Source organism: Carica papaya, chromosome 5 (genome assembly GCF_054855325.1).
Source record: "Carica papaya isolate Zhongbai chromosome 5, ASM5485532v1, whole genome shotgun sequence".
Taxonomy (NCBI): Eukaryota; Viridiplantae; Streptophyta; class Magnoliopsida; order Brassicales; family Caricaceae; genus Carica; species Carica papaya.
In genome coordinates, this window is record NC_142313.1 from 12,935,633 (window position 1) to 12,954,290 (window position 18,658).

Genomic DNA, 18,658 nt, shown 5'->3' on the forward strand with positions numbered 1-18,658 from the left:
ATTCATATATAAGTTTGATTAAGAAAAATTTTAAATTTATCTTATTAATATGTTTGTGAGAATACCGTAATCATATTGAGTTTTAACTCAATAAATTATATCTTTTATAAATAAAATAATATTTTATGACAGTCTAATTCTCTTAATTAAAACAATCACAATATAATAAAAATTTAATTTAAATTAAAAAAAAAAAACACTAATACTCAGTTTTTCAATATTCTGTCATCATCCACATTCCACACAAAGCTGTTCCTAATCCCCTATATGCTTTCATCAGCCTGGTAATAAATCAATACGGCATCTCTATTCTTTGTTCATGAGCAAAGAGAACTGTTTTATAACTCTTGGTGAATACAGACAGGGAATAGTTCAAAAGCTTCAAATGGTTTGGAATCCAATGCATGGAATCAGATATTATCTACAAGTGGGATTTTGTTTTTTTGAAATTTTTGATTTAATTGGAAAGATGCGAATATTACAAATTTTTTGAAAATGTACGTGGAATGTAAGCATATAAACAATCTCCTCTAAAAGAAATTTTATGACAACATCTACCAAATATGTGTGTATGTATATATATATATATATATATACATACACACACACACACCACCCCCCATTAGGTCTTACATGCAGTCTCCCATATCTTCTGCAATAATCCAGGCAAGAATGAGTTGCCCTTCCATGTGGCATTGAGAATAAGTCTGAATCCATCACTCACTGAATTTTTTAACATCTAAATATTTCATAACGAAATTTAATTTAATCATCAGTAATAAATTATTATTTAAATTAAATATTATAAATCAGTCATTATTAATTTATAATAAATTTACAAAGTAATAAATTATATGTATGCAGTGATATTTAAACTCATAATATTTAAATAAAATGTAAGAATTTTAATTATTAAATTGATTTAGTTTATAACTTTTTAATATTTTTTCATAACTTTTCTTTTATTTTTTTTACATTACTTTTAAAACATAAGATCGAACATGTTTTATTTTATGTTTAATCTCAAAACCTAAACTCCACCTTGACTTCTTTAGAGATAATAATAAGAATTAAGTTTTCCTCAGTTCCTACTTTTATTCAAACGAATTAAATTTTAAGCCTCAAAAGAGTTGATGGTGGAAATAGAAGAAGATTAACCCTAAATTATGAATTTTATTTATAATGCCACAAGTCTAATTAAAATAAGTGTTCTATTTTATCACGTTTTTTACATGAGTATTTTGTTGTTAAGTAAATATGTAGTGAATTCATATTTTTATTATTATTTTATATTTCATTAATTATTAAATTTAGTTTCTTAATGGATGTAAATATTAGTTTAATATGTACTACATGACCCTTAAATAATAAAAAAAAAAAATAACAACATACCAAATAATTTTACTTAATAAAAGGTTATAATTTTGGGTACGTTTTAGGATTTTAATTAATATGATTAAAGAAAAAAAAAATGACTGTAAGAATGGAAGCACATAGTGTGAAAATAAATCTATTGTAGTTGTTTTTCCCCAAATTTTTTTGCAACAATAAAGTATTGAAAAGAATTAAGTTCTTATTTTTAAAAAAGCTATGGATTTAGTTGTAGTTATATTCAAAATATAAGAAATTTTATGTAATTTATAAATAAACTATGATAAAGTGATGAAGTGAAAATTACGTGCAGTGCGATTACGTAAACGTTGACACTAAAGTTTTGTTTGAATAAATTTGAGTGATGGATAATTAATATATGACAATGAAGTGATTAGATGACAATAACATAGAATGAGAATAATAAAAAAAATTTATGTTTGGATGATTGTGTATTAATGTATGTTAATGACAACTATTTTGTTTGGATGATAGGATAAGATGGTTGTATTTTCAGTCAAATTACAAATTTACTCATGTTTTATTATATGTAATAATAAATAGTATATAAAAAGCATAAAATGAAAAAATAAATAAATTATATAATAACATAATTAAATTTGTATTTAAATAAATAATTATTATATATAATTAAATTAAATTTTTATATTTAATAAAATAAATAATTATTATTTATATTATTACATTAATTTAATTTTAATTTTAATAAAATTAAAATTATTTATATATTAAAAATAAATAGTTATAATTATATATTATTATATTAAATCTAAAATTATTTCAAGAAATAAAAGTTTAAAATGTGTTTGAAATAATTATTTATCGTACATTAATTTACTAATTAATTTTGTTTAAAAAATTAATCATCATTGGGTTCCTATGTGTGCAATCATATTTTTTTTATTGATTTTAAACTTCTAAATTCATTTTTTTAATAAAAATGTACGGTGTATATATATATACATATGTAGATATCACATATTCATATTCAATAATTGGAATATATTTATATTTTATTATCAAATTACTTGAGAATTAAATAAATATCATATTAAATCAAAACCGTTTCAAAAATGTAAATAGTAAAAAATATTGTGCACAAACTAGCAAAGAAAGATAGAAGAAATTATAAATTTAACATAAATTAATCAATTCAAAACAACAAATTAGTCCATCACAATAATAAGATTCATCCATTTTTCTAGTTATATATTAAACATCCAACATAGTTTGACAAAGGTTCCTAAAACCATAATATAGTCTTACATTTCGACAACAGCAACCTCCATTTTTAATTATTTTAAAATTCGAAGAAAGTAAAGAATCAAAACCAACAAAATAACAAATAGAAAATATTCAAACTTGAGATGTAATATTAATCATTACCTGGTAAACAAAGCAAATTGGTCATGAAAAAACTATGTCGATCAGGAAGGTAAGTCATTAAAGCTTTAGCTATGTTTGGTTTATCCATAAGTAGCATAAAAGCTTTTGTTTCTATAAGGAGATCTAAATTCATACAAGAAAACTCTTGATAGAGCTCTTTTGTAGAATCAGACATTTTTAAAATTGTTAATATTTCATTCACTAAATTTAAAATAGTTCGAACTTTAGCTAAATATTCTTTTTCATAGACTGTTGTCAAACGTCTTGTTTTCTTTCGCATAGAAGACTCTTATACCTCAGGTTCAAATTCCAAAGTAGGAATTTCGGGCATTGGAGCCTCACATGAAGTATCCAGACCATAAAAATTAAAATTACCACTTAAGTTTTGGATAAATAGTGTCTCACTAGTAGAATCCAGATCATGTTCATCATCATTCCTCTTCCTTTGTCTTTGAGGGTTTAGGGGTGTCTCACTTGTAGACCCACTAGCTCTATCTCTTCCATACATTTCCAACATTTTCTCGTAATTTTGCACATATTTATTTTTTAGTTCCGATACTTCAGGTTGAGCTTAGGAATAACTATATTAATATTTGAACAATATAAAAAATTACAAACAATATATAATAAAGTAAGAGATTTACCTTTATTAGCTGCACCCAAACTTTTCTGCTTCAAATCGTTCAGTTGTTAGATTCCAGGCAAAACTATTTATTTTATATTTGAAAACATCATAACATTTTGAGAATTGCCTTTTCAAAATTTTTATTTGGTTGTGTATCCGCTCTTTATCAATACCCATATCTGGAAATGTATTTATCAGTTCTTTAAGTACACAATCAATGGCGTGTGATGTGAATATCCCACCCGATCTACAACCACACAAATGTTGCTCGTAAGAGGAGTCTACTAGGACGTCATCCATAGAATCTATCCACTGGATAATTTTACTTCTTCCATCTGCATGTCTATTCCTCCTATCCATTTTTTAAAACACATATGAAAACACCAAATATAATCATATGCAAAAAAATATAATATGATTATAACAAAATAAATTCTAAATTATAGCATTCAATTAAAATATTAAAGTTACACAAATATCATAAGCCATACAAATGTTACACACCATACAAACATCATAAATTATACAAATGTCATAAACTACACAAAATATAATCAACCCACATATCAGCTGTTATTGCATCTCTAATTACTTTCGCCTTTTCTCATTTCCCCAATACTATCCCTAAAGTTACATGTACTTCGTTCATCTGGAGAAATATTTCGGAGTTCTTCATCAACTTCTAGAAGAAGTTCATCAGTTTGATCATCTCCCCGTAAATAATTATGCAAAACACAACAAATAAATATAATAATATTAACAGTTTCAATCTAATAATGAGGTTCAGTCGAGCTTTGGATAGTTGGAAAACGTTTCTTTAGAACTCCAAAGGCATGTTCAATCGCATTACGTAAAGAAGCATACCATAGTATAAATAGCTCACAAGTATTGCATGATGGATTCCTAGATATTTGCTCATATGGTAACATTCTCCTCTATATGGTATAATTAGTCCACTTCACAATATGAACCCAACATCTATAAGATAAAACTTACCTATAAATAATGAATAAATTAAATTATAACATTTTTCTTCAAATGTATATATTATATATTGAAGTTAAATATATTTTAATTACTTTCGGGAATTACTATAGGATCATCAACTCTATTTAACATATCTTTTATTATTCTTGAATCTAATGCAGTTTCCTTCTACCCAGCTAAGATATATGAAAATTTTAAATCAAATGTACAAGCTGCCAACAAGTCTTGGGTGGGGAAATCTTTTCTCTCGCGAAACCATGGAGCATCTTTTCTAGACACTTTAAGACATATATGTGTTCCGTCAATCGCACCAACACAATTCTGAAATTAACTGTTTACGAATTAATTAAACATATACTTATGTTAAAAGAATTAATTAAACATATATAACTTACATATACACCTTAAAAAATAGAAAGAATCTAGGATTGTTGGTTATTTCCGAATGCCTTTGTGATCCATCTAGCTGACTAATAAATTTATCGGCCATATGTACTATACATCGTAGCACATTGTGAAAATATCGACTTGTCGTCTCTCCGGATCGTCGAAAAATCTAAGATATGATTCAATTTCTCTCATTGTGTCATAATAGATAAAGTGTTTTAAGTACTTGTTCCTCTACAGTTACACGAATAATATGCCTAAGTTCATCATCTATAACTAGTAAACGATATAAATTCATAAAACCTGAAGCTCTCATCTTAATTATATGTCGACAAAACTCACTTGATAACAAATTTTGCATAAAATTATCTCGAGTTTTCTCTTTCTCTAGTCTTAATTCATGAGTAAGCCTATAATTTATCTCTCACCTTTTATGAACTACTAGCTCATGAAGTATGATAAACTGGCATACTAAAATAACTACACATCTCAAAATATCTATCTTTTTTACTTAATGTGTGAACAGAAACAATACCAAATGTCTAAAAGAAAACCAAACAATGAGTGTAATCATTTCAAATCAAAGCAAGTCAAAACATATATTTTAATTAACAAACAGGATGACCCTACTCAAGCCCCTGTTTAGGGCTACTTTAAACCAACAAAGATGCTAGCAGTTAAAAAACTTGGCAGATTATCACCTTTATTTATATCCAACAGCCATACCTTCTTACTGTGACAAGTATTTCCCTATCCTCATGCCTTCTGTCGCCGAGAAGGAGAATAATTCAAGGCTTAACAGCATACTTTTCAAGCAACTAGATCTCATACTTAACAAAGGATACGGATCCAAACATATTCTTCTAAAAGAAAAGACTCAACTAGATTATAACAGGCCAAAATTTTCATCAAGGTTGGCACCATGACAGAATATTCATAAGCAGATTTTCTCATCCAATTGTCATCATTCTCGCATTTGGAAATTTAAAAGAAATCGACCACCAATCATTGTTAATCCATGTCATTAATAAAAATCGACCCCTAAATACATTAGTAAGTTACCTATGACTATGTTTTACGAGTGCTTACTCTTCATTGTTTCTTTTTTCTTTTGAATATAATGCTTATTTTTATTGTATGCTACAAACACAGAATTTACAAGGACAAGAGAAGCATCAGCGCCTATAACATTAAATTATCCTTAGTGCAATCGAAGAATTCACTCTACAGCATTCAACAGGGCCATATACGTTTCACTTTCCTCATTAGTGGCATGAGCAGATTATAAGCCAAAGAGAGAAAAAAAAAACTCAAACACAAATACTGGTTTTATCATTGAACACCAGGTTTAATATATTGATATGAAGCTGAAATAGGCAAAATACTACACGTGAAGCAAACTCATCCCGCCCTTCACGTTTTATTTCAACAATCCAAAGCTGCACAATATGAAGATAGTAGTTAAAGTATCATCATGTTCATTTGAAACTCTCATTTAACTCAAGTCCATAAAAAATCTGATTAGAGAGATATTTAACTCAACTTTCCTCAGAATATAAAAAAAAGATTTTATTTTTCCTTAAAAGCTCTTCTACTTCTAGACATTACTTTCTAGCTACAAAGCCATAAGCAAATTCTCAACCAAACAGGCACTAAATATACAAATAATATGTCCACATAATCAAGTTTGTACCAAGTATCAATATCTTTTTTTAAGATGTTATCTATGTTATAAATTCTTTAAATGGTCAATGCATTTATTACAATGTGGTAGCTAGATTAGTATTGAGCACAAAATTTTTACATGTATGCAAAAATCATGGAATTATGGGACTGTTTGCAAGAGTACAATGCAGAGCTTAAGAATGTATCTACACTAATGTTATAAGATGAGAAGCTTGAAGCTTATAGTAAAGCACCATTGGCATTAAAGAAATGGAGGCCCCATTACAGTTGTTTCTAGACATTTAACCCAAGTTTTAGACAAGGAAAACTTGTTATTTCCAACTAGAAACATTCTAGTCAGCACCCATTTTAAAATTCACTCCCTAGTTACTTCATTTTCCACACAAATCATAAAATATTGATAATAAAAATATGATTACTTCCCATTTACTTCTATTCTATGCATTTGCATAACTCATAGGGCTTAGTTGTTCTTATATGCTAAGTTCTCCATTATAATGCCAATATTAAACATATCTCAAACTTTTGGTCGCAGAAAAAATTTACTCTCAAATTTAAAAGAACACAATGCATATCACAAAGATAATATGTAATCCTATTGAACACAGCTCAAGGAAATGAAAAAATTCGTAAAATTGCCTCCATATAACAAGAGACTTGGTGAGCTATACCAATTTGAAAAACAAAAACGCACATGCACGCAATGGAAGAACCCAACAATTTCCTAGCTTAAATGAAACTAAGCTAATGCCCACTTTAGAGAGGCAAACAAGCATAGCACAAATTCAATAGAATTTTCGAAAGTAAACACCATAATTAGATAATGAAAAACAAATAAGCTAACACCAAGTGGAAAGGAGTTGAACAGCCTAAATCCGTCACTAGAAACACTGAAAATGGAAGTAAATACAACATATGCACTTGAACATCAAACAAGTACGTAAAAAAGGCACAAATCAAACAAAAAGAAACAACATAATACTGATGAGAAAATAAAAAGGAAACACCTGAATAAACACAAAATCGAACTTCAAGCTCACCAAAATTACATAACCCAACTGAATACATGCAAGTAAAAACCTAAACTCAAGGATACCCAATCAGATAATGAAAAAAAAATAAGCTAACACCAAGTGGAAAGGAGTAGAATAACTTATAAATCACTCACTATTGTACATTAAAAATGGAAATGAATACAACATAAAAAAGACACAAATCAAACAAAAGCTAGTAGAAAAAATAAAACACAAAATTGATAAATTAGAGGATTGCCCTACAGAAGATAACACATAAGTTAACAACTCCACTTTCTAAAATTGATAAAGCAAGTGAACTTACATTTTCACTCGTATTATTGGCAGAACGATCGAACTTGATCTTGAAAAAATCAAAGAAAATAGACAAAAATACTTACTAATTGAGAAAGTGAAGAACGCAAATCAAAAGTAGAAGCAAGGACCCAACGTTTGCAAGCAATCGAAGAAGAAGAAGAACAAGTAGAGACCGATCGAATAAAAAGAAGATGCGAGCAGTCTGGTTGTTCTCCCTACGTGCGACATGAATGAAGAAAGGAGAAGAGAAATATGGTGTTTATTCGATGGTGTAACTAGAATTAAGTATATTTTATGAGAGTATAACGAGAAAAAAATTATATGTCGGTCACATACCACCGATTCGGTGATTTTTAAAATTCATCTCAAATTTATCAATCGATATTGTTTGCTACTATTTCATCCGACTAGAAGTTAAAACAAATATAATTTTTTCACGTTCGTGAAGTATCATACATTAATTTATTATTATTTACTATTATTTAAACAGGGGGTAGGAGAAAAAATTGGGCCCACATACTTTTGATATGAAAAATAAATAAATAGCGAGTCTCGAATTTTATTTTAAATAAAATACTTCAATATTTAAATTAGTAAAAAAAAGAGTTCATAAGCCTAAAAAAATAATTGAAAATTTTTAAAGAGAGTAGTGAAAATAAATTGTACAGAGTCTTATAATCTTTCACGTTGGTTAATTCTATACTCCCATTTTGTAACATATATTTGTGTATATTATCTACATATTTATGATATATGCATAACCTAAAAATTATGACGTCATAATATGAACTTTAATATTATCATTAAAGGTGATTGTGGTATCTGATTACTGTTACTATTTAATCTAATTTCATTATTAGCGTCACTGTTCATGTATCACCAGTTTGATTGTCATATGTGGCTGACTTGGTTGTTAAGTGTCTTATATAATTTTTTTTGCTAAATGTGTAACTAACTAAGTTGTCAAGGTATTAAACTCTCATAAACTGTTATATCATTTTTTATATATCAATAATATTTTTAATTTTTTTTTCTTTTAATATAAAGTATGAATTAAATGCAATAACTTATTTAGAATTAATTAGTTTTAAAATAAAATTGATTTTCTTTCCATTAATGTCGTTCAAAACTTTTGTTTAAAAATTAAGGACAAGTTCTCTTAGTAATATTTGAATTCCAACACTTGGGAAAGTGCTAGATATTAGTAATCACTAGACTAACTTGTCCCAATTAATGTTGCTCCAAAATTTAATTTAGTGTTACAATAGATAGATATTTTAATTTTTTTGTAAGTACAGGATGTTTGCCAAAAATATTTTCACTCTTCATCACATTCTAATGTTATGCCACATTGAATTTTAAATGAAGTTGTTGAAGTTGGCAAGTTCACATCAATGTGTCTCACATGCATTTTACTTATTTAATCATTCAATTTTTTCTCTTTGTTTCACGAAAAAGATCAGTTTGCATGTGAGGAAGCTTTACATTAAATTATTTTTCTTGGGCAAATATGATCTTCCCTTAAATTTCATACATACACAAATATTTATATTACCATGTAGATAATAATTTGAGTATTTGTCAATCAACTAAGTTTTTTTAAAAGTGGTTAGAAAAATGTTTGAAAATATTGTCTAAAATATATTTATAATGATAAAAAAAAAAAAAAAACTCAGTTTTATTATAATCTACTCATTTACTTTATTAGGATATATCACATAACTAATATTTTAACAAAATAAAGTTAGTAAAGTGTTTCGGAAGAAACTCATTTATAATATGTTATAAACAAAAAAATTATTTTTATTTACTTAAAAAAATATATATTATTCAAAAAAAAATTATATTATTATTTTTTTTCTCACGTTAAATTAAATCATACGCAGATTTAAATTTTAGAGTGTGAAGATTACTTGAAACTCTAGTAACATTCAGAAGAATAAAAAACATCAACAATTGTTCTTCGTGAGCAGATGAGCAAGAATCTTATCATATTGTTTTTACATTAAAATTACTCTTAATTTTTTAATGATGATATCAGAGTCTAATTGCTTGTATTTGTCCCCGCAATAATCATGTTCCAATATGTATTAAGTTTGTTGATATTTTTTATAATGAATCCAAAAAACATACTATTTTTTTTTCATGTACATTTTTGTTTTCTAAAAATCTGAAAACAAAAACACTGCATGAGTGGCCCATTTATCTTTTTCTGATTTTCCTCCTAAATATAAATGTTGAGATGGCTGAATATATGCAAGCATTTGCGGTGGTTGTCGTTGCCACTGATAAAAATTGGGTATTTTAGTTTTTTTTTTCCCCCACAGAGTCGTTTAAAAAGAAAAAAAAAAATAGAGAGAGAGAAGAATTGCACTGTGTGGTGTGTGCTTGAAAAAAAAAAAAAAGAACAGGATGATGCACTGTGTGGTGTGTAAAAAAAAAAAAAAAACAGTGTGCGCATGCAGTGTATGCATGAAGGAAGAAAAAATTGGAAGAGAAAGAAAAATGTTAAAGATATACATGTATGTATATAAACATATATTACTAAAAAAAATTAGGAGGATGATACACTCTGTGTACCAGAAGAAAAAAAAAGAATGCATTGACGAATGCACTGTTTGTGCGTGAAAGAAGACGAAAAAAAGGGAAAGAAAGGAGATAGAGATATATATATATATATATATATATATATATGCATATGGTCGTTTCTTGGAAAGAAAAAAAAATTATTTTATTATTATTTTTTCTTTTTTTTTCTCTTTAAGAAAGAAAAAGGAAAAATTAAATGTTGAGATTGAACTCTAAGATCTCCTATTGTTTAAATAAATACTTTAACCAATTGAGTTATGAAATATATATGAATATTTATGTATTTGAGCATATTTATTGGTTGAGAGTATGTGTATTTTAATAATATTTCTGTATATTATTTTATTATTTAGACAACATATTAGTATTTTTGTTATATTGTTTTATCATTATTGTACAAAATGTATATTAATTAGTTTTTGTGTATATTAGTTAGATATGCATCTTTTGTTAAGATTAAAATAACTACATATATCTATATGATATTTTTTTATACTAATTAATCTGGTAAAATTAAAGGGTTACATGGATATGTTCCATTTAATTTTTATTTTATTATGTTAATTAAATTATCATATTTATAATTTATATCATATATTATGATTATGAGTGTAGTGAAGTTTTCAAACATTTGATATAAACAACAAAATTTTGATAACTTAATTATAAAAAAAAATATGTCTAATATTTATTTTTTTATGTACATGTAGAAATGGCAACCAAGAACATGATTACTGATTTGTCCACCAACGAAAAATTAGATGGGACAAATTATGATATATGACATATGAAGATTCAATATTTTCTTAATGAACTCGAGGTTTTAGAAACATTGACCACTACTGCACCTGAGTCAAAAAATATCGATAGTGACCAGTATAATGAGGATTTGGCTGCATACCAGGAATGGTTCAAAAAGGATCATTCTACGTGTTATACTATGTTGTATTGCATGCATAACGATCTCATTGGAGAGTATGAGAGTTATTTCATGGCTAAGGACATTTTGGACAAGTTTAAAGTCACTTATGGCCAAACATCCGGTACAAGGCTCCGTGCCTTGGATTTAAAGTGGATGAAATACGAAATGAATCCAAAGCACAGTATAGCTGAACACTTATGTGTCATGAGTGTTATGATTCGTGACCTTCAAGCTGGAGGGCGTGACATAAGAGATAAGGAACAGATTCTGAATGTGATTCGTTCACTTTCAGATGAACCTAAATGTTAAAAAAAATTTAAACTTCTGATGGTTCATAGTGAACACATTAATACTTTATCTAAAATTGCTAGGCATATTGAGATAGAAGTTAAGCGTCAAAAGGCGCTTAATCCTTCCAGTGTGACACTTGTTGCCTATGGGGTCAGACACAAGGGAAACAAACCTAATCTTGTCAAGCAATTTAAGAAAGTTTAATGCCCTTTTAAAGCTCATGGACCTAAAGGTGGTGTGGCCAAACAGCATAAGGTTAAGAGTCATAGAGAGAAAAATATAGCACGTATGAAGTGCTATAACTACGGCAACAAGGGTTACTTCACTCGCGATTGTTCCAAGCCAAGAAGGTACCTTTCTCTATTTTGCCTTTTGATTTATTTGTTTGTTCCCATGTATTAGTTGTTAATTCTTTTCGTAATTGGATTGTAGACACGGGAGCAAACAAACATGAAGTTCAAGATCAAGCTGAATTCGTGGACTACCATCGTGTCTCGATGGATTCGCAAACTGTTGTATTGGGCAAAGGCAGTGAATATGATGTCCTTAGAATCAGAACATAACAGCGCAAGCTACATGGAGGAAATACTTTACTCCTTCATAACACTCTCTATGCACTTAGGGTGTGATGTTGTTTATTTTTAGTTGTTTTTTTATTGAGATTGAGTTTCTCTTTTAACTTTAAGCCTAGTACTTTAGACATTTTATATTATGGCGATGTATTTGGTCATGAGTCTTTAAGAAACAATTTCTTTGTTCTTGACTTGGAAGATAATATGTATAATAATTCTATGCTTGCTTATATTTCTCACTTTGATTGTGATTCTAAATATGTTAAGTGACATGCTAAACTTGGCCATATTGGCCAAGACTGAATGAGTAGACTGACGAAAGAATATTTTTTAGACCAACTTACTAAAGTTAAGTTGTCTAAATGTAAGTCATGCTTAGCCGGTAAAACAAGTAAGAATTAATCCATTATAATATTTATGGCCTTTAAATATCAAAACACGTCATGGTGCTATATATTTCTCACTTTTATAGATAATTATTCACGATACGGATATGTGTATCTAATTTCTCACCGCTATGAAGCGTTAAATATATTCAAATGTTTTGTAGCAGAAGTAGAAAATCAAATAGATCGAAGAGTAAATACTCTTCGAACCGATCGTGGTCGTGAATACCTTTCTGATATGTTCAAAGAATATTGTGAGAAAAATGGTATACGTAGAAAACTTTTAATTCTCCATACTCCGCGACAAAATTGTGTTGCAGAGAGAAAGAATCATACATTACTAGATATTATTAGATCGATGATAGCACATGTCAACCTCTCTAATAATTTTTAGGGAGATGCATTGCTTACGCCAACCTACATCCTTAACCGTGTACTAAGTAAAAGTGTACTCATCACTTTATATGAGTTATGGAACAACAACAAACCCATTTTAAATCATTTACGTCTTTGGGGGTCAGTAGGCTATGCGCATAACCCAACCCACAATCACATAAAACAAGGTCCAAGAGCAACTAATATGGTGTTTATCAAATATCCCGAACATTCAAAAGGATATGTAATGTATAGAGAACACCCGAATGGTGTCATGGCTGAAATAGATTCCTGCAATGTTGAGTTTTTTGAGGATGAGTTCCCAAGCATTAGTGAAATAAAAGAGAATCTCGAACTGTATGAGTTCCAAAAGGACATGCAACTATCTATTAGTGAGAGGAAGGTATTGAGAACCTACCAAGTCACCAAAGATAACAATATTGCACCAAATAAAAGAGATAGTAGGAGTGATCCTACTATTTTAAATAGTGAAAACTTGCCTACAAATAATAATCCACCGGAAAATGGGGTTAGTCCTCAAGATATGAGCTTGGAACTTCCAAAACCCATGCCAAGGGACAGTGAGAGAGATTTATCATCTAGTCAGGCATGTAACACCCAATAATTACTTTTATTTTTATTTTTATTTTTTTTAAAAATAGTTATTTATTTATTTATTTTATTTTATTTTAATTTAATGAAAAAAGGGGTAAAAAATTTGTTAAAGATTAAATTAAAAACAATTTTGGAAAAAAATGGTGAAAATTTGGTTCTTGAGGTATTTTTGAAAGAAAAATAAAAAATTGGGGGTCAAAACATAATTTTAAAAAATTACACCACGTCAGATGCTCGGTCAGTAGCCCTAACCAACCAGGATGCGCTAGATGGCAGGGGCGCTGACGCGGGAGGCCACGCGAGGGGGAGCCACGTGGGCGATCCGCGTGCCCGCGATCAAACGGCTGAGGTCCTTTTCCGTGCGTATGGACGACTTAGATTGAATCACGCACGAACGGTGCAGATTGAATCACGCACGGACGGCCAAGATTGAATCACGCACGGATGGCCCAGATTGAATCGCGATGAACGGTCTAGATTCACTCCCTATTTAATCGCGATCGGATGATCCAGATCAAAAGTGATGGATGGCCCAGATCAAAAGCAGATGGGTATAAATAACCCCATCGGCACCAAACCCTAACCCTAGCCGCCACAACCCCTCGCCGGAGAAGATAACCTAGCCACTGGAGAACCGACTGCCGCCACCCACCGCCACACCGGAGCAATTTTCGACTGCCAAACGAGGTAAAAATTTTACCATTTGCGCAGAATTTAATTTTAAACACACCGATGACCAAATCAGAGCAAAAGGACTGGTCGATTGGTCAAAAAATGCTGGCAAAGTTCGGCGCCACTGCCGCGAGGTATTTCAAAAAATGCTTCCGATGAGGCCCTTCTCGATTCCTGTTCGATGTGATTTTTACCCTTTGTGATCACTATTTCCTTCTCTATAGATTGACAAGAGCAAAACACTCAACCATAATGTGAGCCGGAGGAGCCGCCGCACTTGAGAGCCTCGTCGCAGGTGAGTTTTGGATTTTTACATTTTTTCGGCCAACCGAGGGCCCTAAGTGGGTTTTCTCGTAGGAACTGATGCAAATTTGGTTGAATTCGGCCGAAAATGGCTGAAAAATAGCCAACTCGATGCGGATTGCCACCGCGTCGCCGGAGCACGGCGGAGTCGCTGTGTCGGATTTCTGAAATTGGCCGAGTAGGCCTTGGGACTGATTTTTGGATTTATTTGGGACATTTGTAGGTACTGTAAGTGCGTTTCAGTTTCTGAAGAAAAATTTAGGGAACCTAAGGACCGCCCGTAGGCGCAGTAAACCATTAAACTTTTCGGTGTCAAATCAAGTAAGGATCCCTCACCCTATTTCTTATCATGGAATTGAAGTTTGAATAAAAAATAATATTGTATTTTGCATGAATGAAATAGATGTGCATAATTAATTACAGATTGCTAATGGAGCACGAACCAGACATTATTCTCTGTTGATTTCTGTTGATTAATTTTGCAGTCTAAAAGCATGATGGTTTCTAGTTTATCTATTTTATGGTTTAAATGCATGTATTATTACCTTACTTAACCACTGTTTTATTTTGGGATATAAGATATGATTGCATTACCTGATGCATGTTTATTTATTTATGTAATTATGTTTGATTTGGTAACGGAGACTAAGAAAAAATAGAAAAGGGGTGTGATCTAATAAACAGATAAGATGACAGCCTCAATAGATATACTGGGAGATGGTGGACGGACTAGGTTCATAGAAAGTGTAGCGCCCGGACCGAGGGGAAATTAAAAAAAAAAAAAAGCCACGTCGGCAGCCACGTCAGCAGGCCCGGTCAGCAGTCCCGGCCAACCGGGGCCTGCCACGTGGCAAGACCACGTCGCTCCTGAACGGGCCACATTGGCGATCCGCGTGGGCGCGATCAGACGGCCCAGATCAATCGCGTGATCGGACGGCCCAGATTTAATCGCACGGACGGCCCAGATTTAATCAAAAACGGACGGCCCAGATTAAAACAAAATGGACGGCTGAGATCAAAGGGCAAGGGGTTATAAATAGAACCCCCACACCAGACCACAAACCCTAGCCGCCTGCCGCTCGCCAGAGAAGACGAACCAGAGGCCGACCGCCGCCACCCGCCGCCGCACCGGGGAAATTTCCGACCGCCGATCGAGGTAAATTTTATACCCCCGACTCGTTTTTCCACGCTGATTCCTCCTATGGCCAAATCGAAGCCAAAATCCCGGCCAAACGACCGGAATACGCGGCCGAAGACCAGCGGCGCCGCCGCGCCCCCTCTCGGTTTTTGCCTCCGACGAGGCCCTTCCCGGCCTCCGTTTGATGCAATTTTTATATCACCGTGATCACCATTCTTTTCTCTACAGGTTGACCGGAGCCGAATCACCAAAACACGAACCTCACCGGAGAGCCGCCGCACCCGAGAGCGCCGCCGCCGGTAAGCTCCGTTTTTCCGTAATTTTTTGGCCCCCCGAGGGCCCTAGGGTTGTTTTCTCACAGGAACCGATGCGAGTGTGGCCGAATTCGGCCGAAAACAGCCAACCCGAGGCGACTCGCCGCCGCCAGCGGCGGCGCCGTCGCCGGAGCACGGCGGAGCCGCCGTGCCGGAGTTGCGATTTGGGCCGAAAGAGGCCCTGGGCCTAATTTGGGTTTTTTTTTAGAACACGTGCAGGTACCGTTAGTGTGTTTCAGTTCCCCGGGAAAAATTCAGGGAAAATTAGGGACGGCCTGTAGGCGCACTGTGAATCGTATTTGGATCCCGAAAACAAGTAAGGACCCCTCACCCTATTTCCTATCACGGTATTAAAGTTCAAAATGATAAAACGGTATTTCTTGAATTAACGCATGTGTGAAATTGCTTAAGGTTGCTAATGGAGCCCGAGTCTAGTGTGATTTTTGATTTACTGTTATTTGGCCTGTTTTACAGCTTTAAATGCATTATGAGGTTTGATGTGTTCATTTTATAGTTTCGAGTGCATATATTACTGTTTTATTAATTATGGGTTGAAAGACTGAAGAACTGATACTGTATGTTGTCTGTTTGGCATGAATTACGATTTGCTTGTTTAAATGTGAATTGATGATGCTTATTGAGGAAAAGGAAGATGTAAGATTGTGTAGACTGATAATTGTATGATGGGGTTAGCCTGACTAGATATCCTGAGAGATGGTGGACGGACTGGGTCCGTAGGGAACCCTACCGGGATTGTGGTCTCACATGCCGGACGGGGTATGGAGATCTTATGGTTTTGGCGCCCATACCGGACGGGGTATGGGGACGACCCGTTTCACCCTCATACCGGACGGGTATTGAGGTTTATGGTTTTGGCGCCCATACCGGACGGGGTATGGGGACGGCCCTGGAAACTGATTATGAATGTTAAAGGTTAACGGGTAGCGGGACCCCTATGGACCCCCATGGATACTAGTAGGCTGGTAAATGAGAAAATGATATGTTGTATAATGATTGAATTACAAAGGGCGTGATAAGTACTATGTTTTACAGCTTATATTATTCCATGTTTGTGATAATATTATTGTTTTCTTATATTGCTTCATGAATTCCACCGAGGTAAGTGGATGGTAAAGGTTTTATCATAAATAAAAAGGATTTGTTGTAAATCATGCTCCATTGGTCTTTTGTGTTTTTCTACCCACCTTTACCTCCGTGACGGTGAGATATCGTGATGTTCTTACTGGGCTAGTATAGCTCACTCCTTATTTAACCATTTCAGATCAGGAAGACATGGTTCCCGAGCCCGTTCCGCAGGAGGACGACGAAGGGGATGCCTAGAGACTCTGTAGTCATACTCATAGTTTTATTTTCGAGTTTCTCTCTTAGTTAGTTTAATCTTTTATACTTTAAGTACGTTTTTGGTTTTCGTGTAAGGGATGTTAACTGAAATTTTGATCTCGCTTCCGTATTTAATATTTATAATATAATTTCCATTTTTTGAATTACCGGGGCTGCTACAGTTGGTATCAGAGCCGCGTTTCCTCGGACCCATCCCTTACACAATAGTGCCTTAGATAAATACTCACCGATATATCGTTACTCAATCATTCCTTGTGAATGCAGGTACACGGAAATGAGGAGAGGAAGGCTCCCACTAAACCGAGCGGCTCAGGATAATTCGCTCCGGGTGGATCGCCGCCGGTAAGTCTCAATTTTTTGGCCCACCAAGGGCCCTAGGGTTGTTTTATCGCAAGAACCAATACAAATTTGGCCGAATTCGGCCGAAAACGGCCAACCCGAGGCGGATCGCCGACGTGGGTGGCGACGCCGTCGCCGGAGCACGGCGGAACCGCCGTACCGGAGTTCTAAAAATGGCCGAGTAGGCCTTGGGACTTTTTTTGAGTTTTTTTCGGGACATGTGTAGGTATCTGAAGTGTATTTCGGTTCCCGGAGAAAAATATTCAGGGAATTTAGGGACAACCCGTAGGCGTAGTGGGAACCCGATTTCAGACCTCGAAACAAGTAAGAATTTCTCATCCTATTTCCTATCACAGTATTAAAGCTCAATAAATAATAAAATGGCATTTCATGAATTAATACATGTGTATAATTAATTAAGGTTACTAATAGAGCCCGAATCTGATGTATTTTTCGGTCAGTTGTTGTTTGATCTATTTTACAATGTTAAATGTAGTATGGTATTTGATGTGTTTATTCTACGATTTCGTATGCATGAATCACGGTTTCGTTTATTATAGTTTGAATTATTGTGAATCTGTTGTTATCTTGTTTGGTGTTCATTACTAGTTTACGTGTTTATATTTGATTGGATAATTGAGACCAAGAAAAATGAAAAAAGGTATGTGAATTGATAAATGGATGATGTCGACAGCCTAACTAGATATCCTAAGAGATGGTGGACGGACCGGGTCCGTAGGGAACCCTACTGGGACCGGGTCCGTAGGGAACCCTACTGGGACCGTGGTCTCTCATATCGGACGGGGTATGAAGACCTTATGTGTTTTGGCGCCCATACCGGACAGGGTATTGGGACGGCCCGTTTCACCCTCATACCGGATGGGGTATTGAGGTTTATGGTTTTTGGCACCTATACCGGACAGGGTATGGGGACGACCCTGAATCAAGTTATCAATATGAATGGTTCACGTGTAGCGAGGACTCCT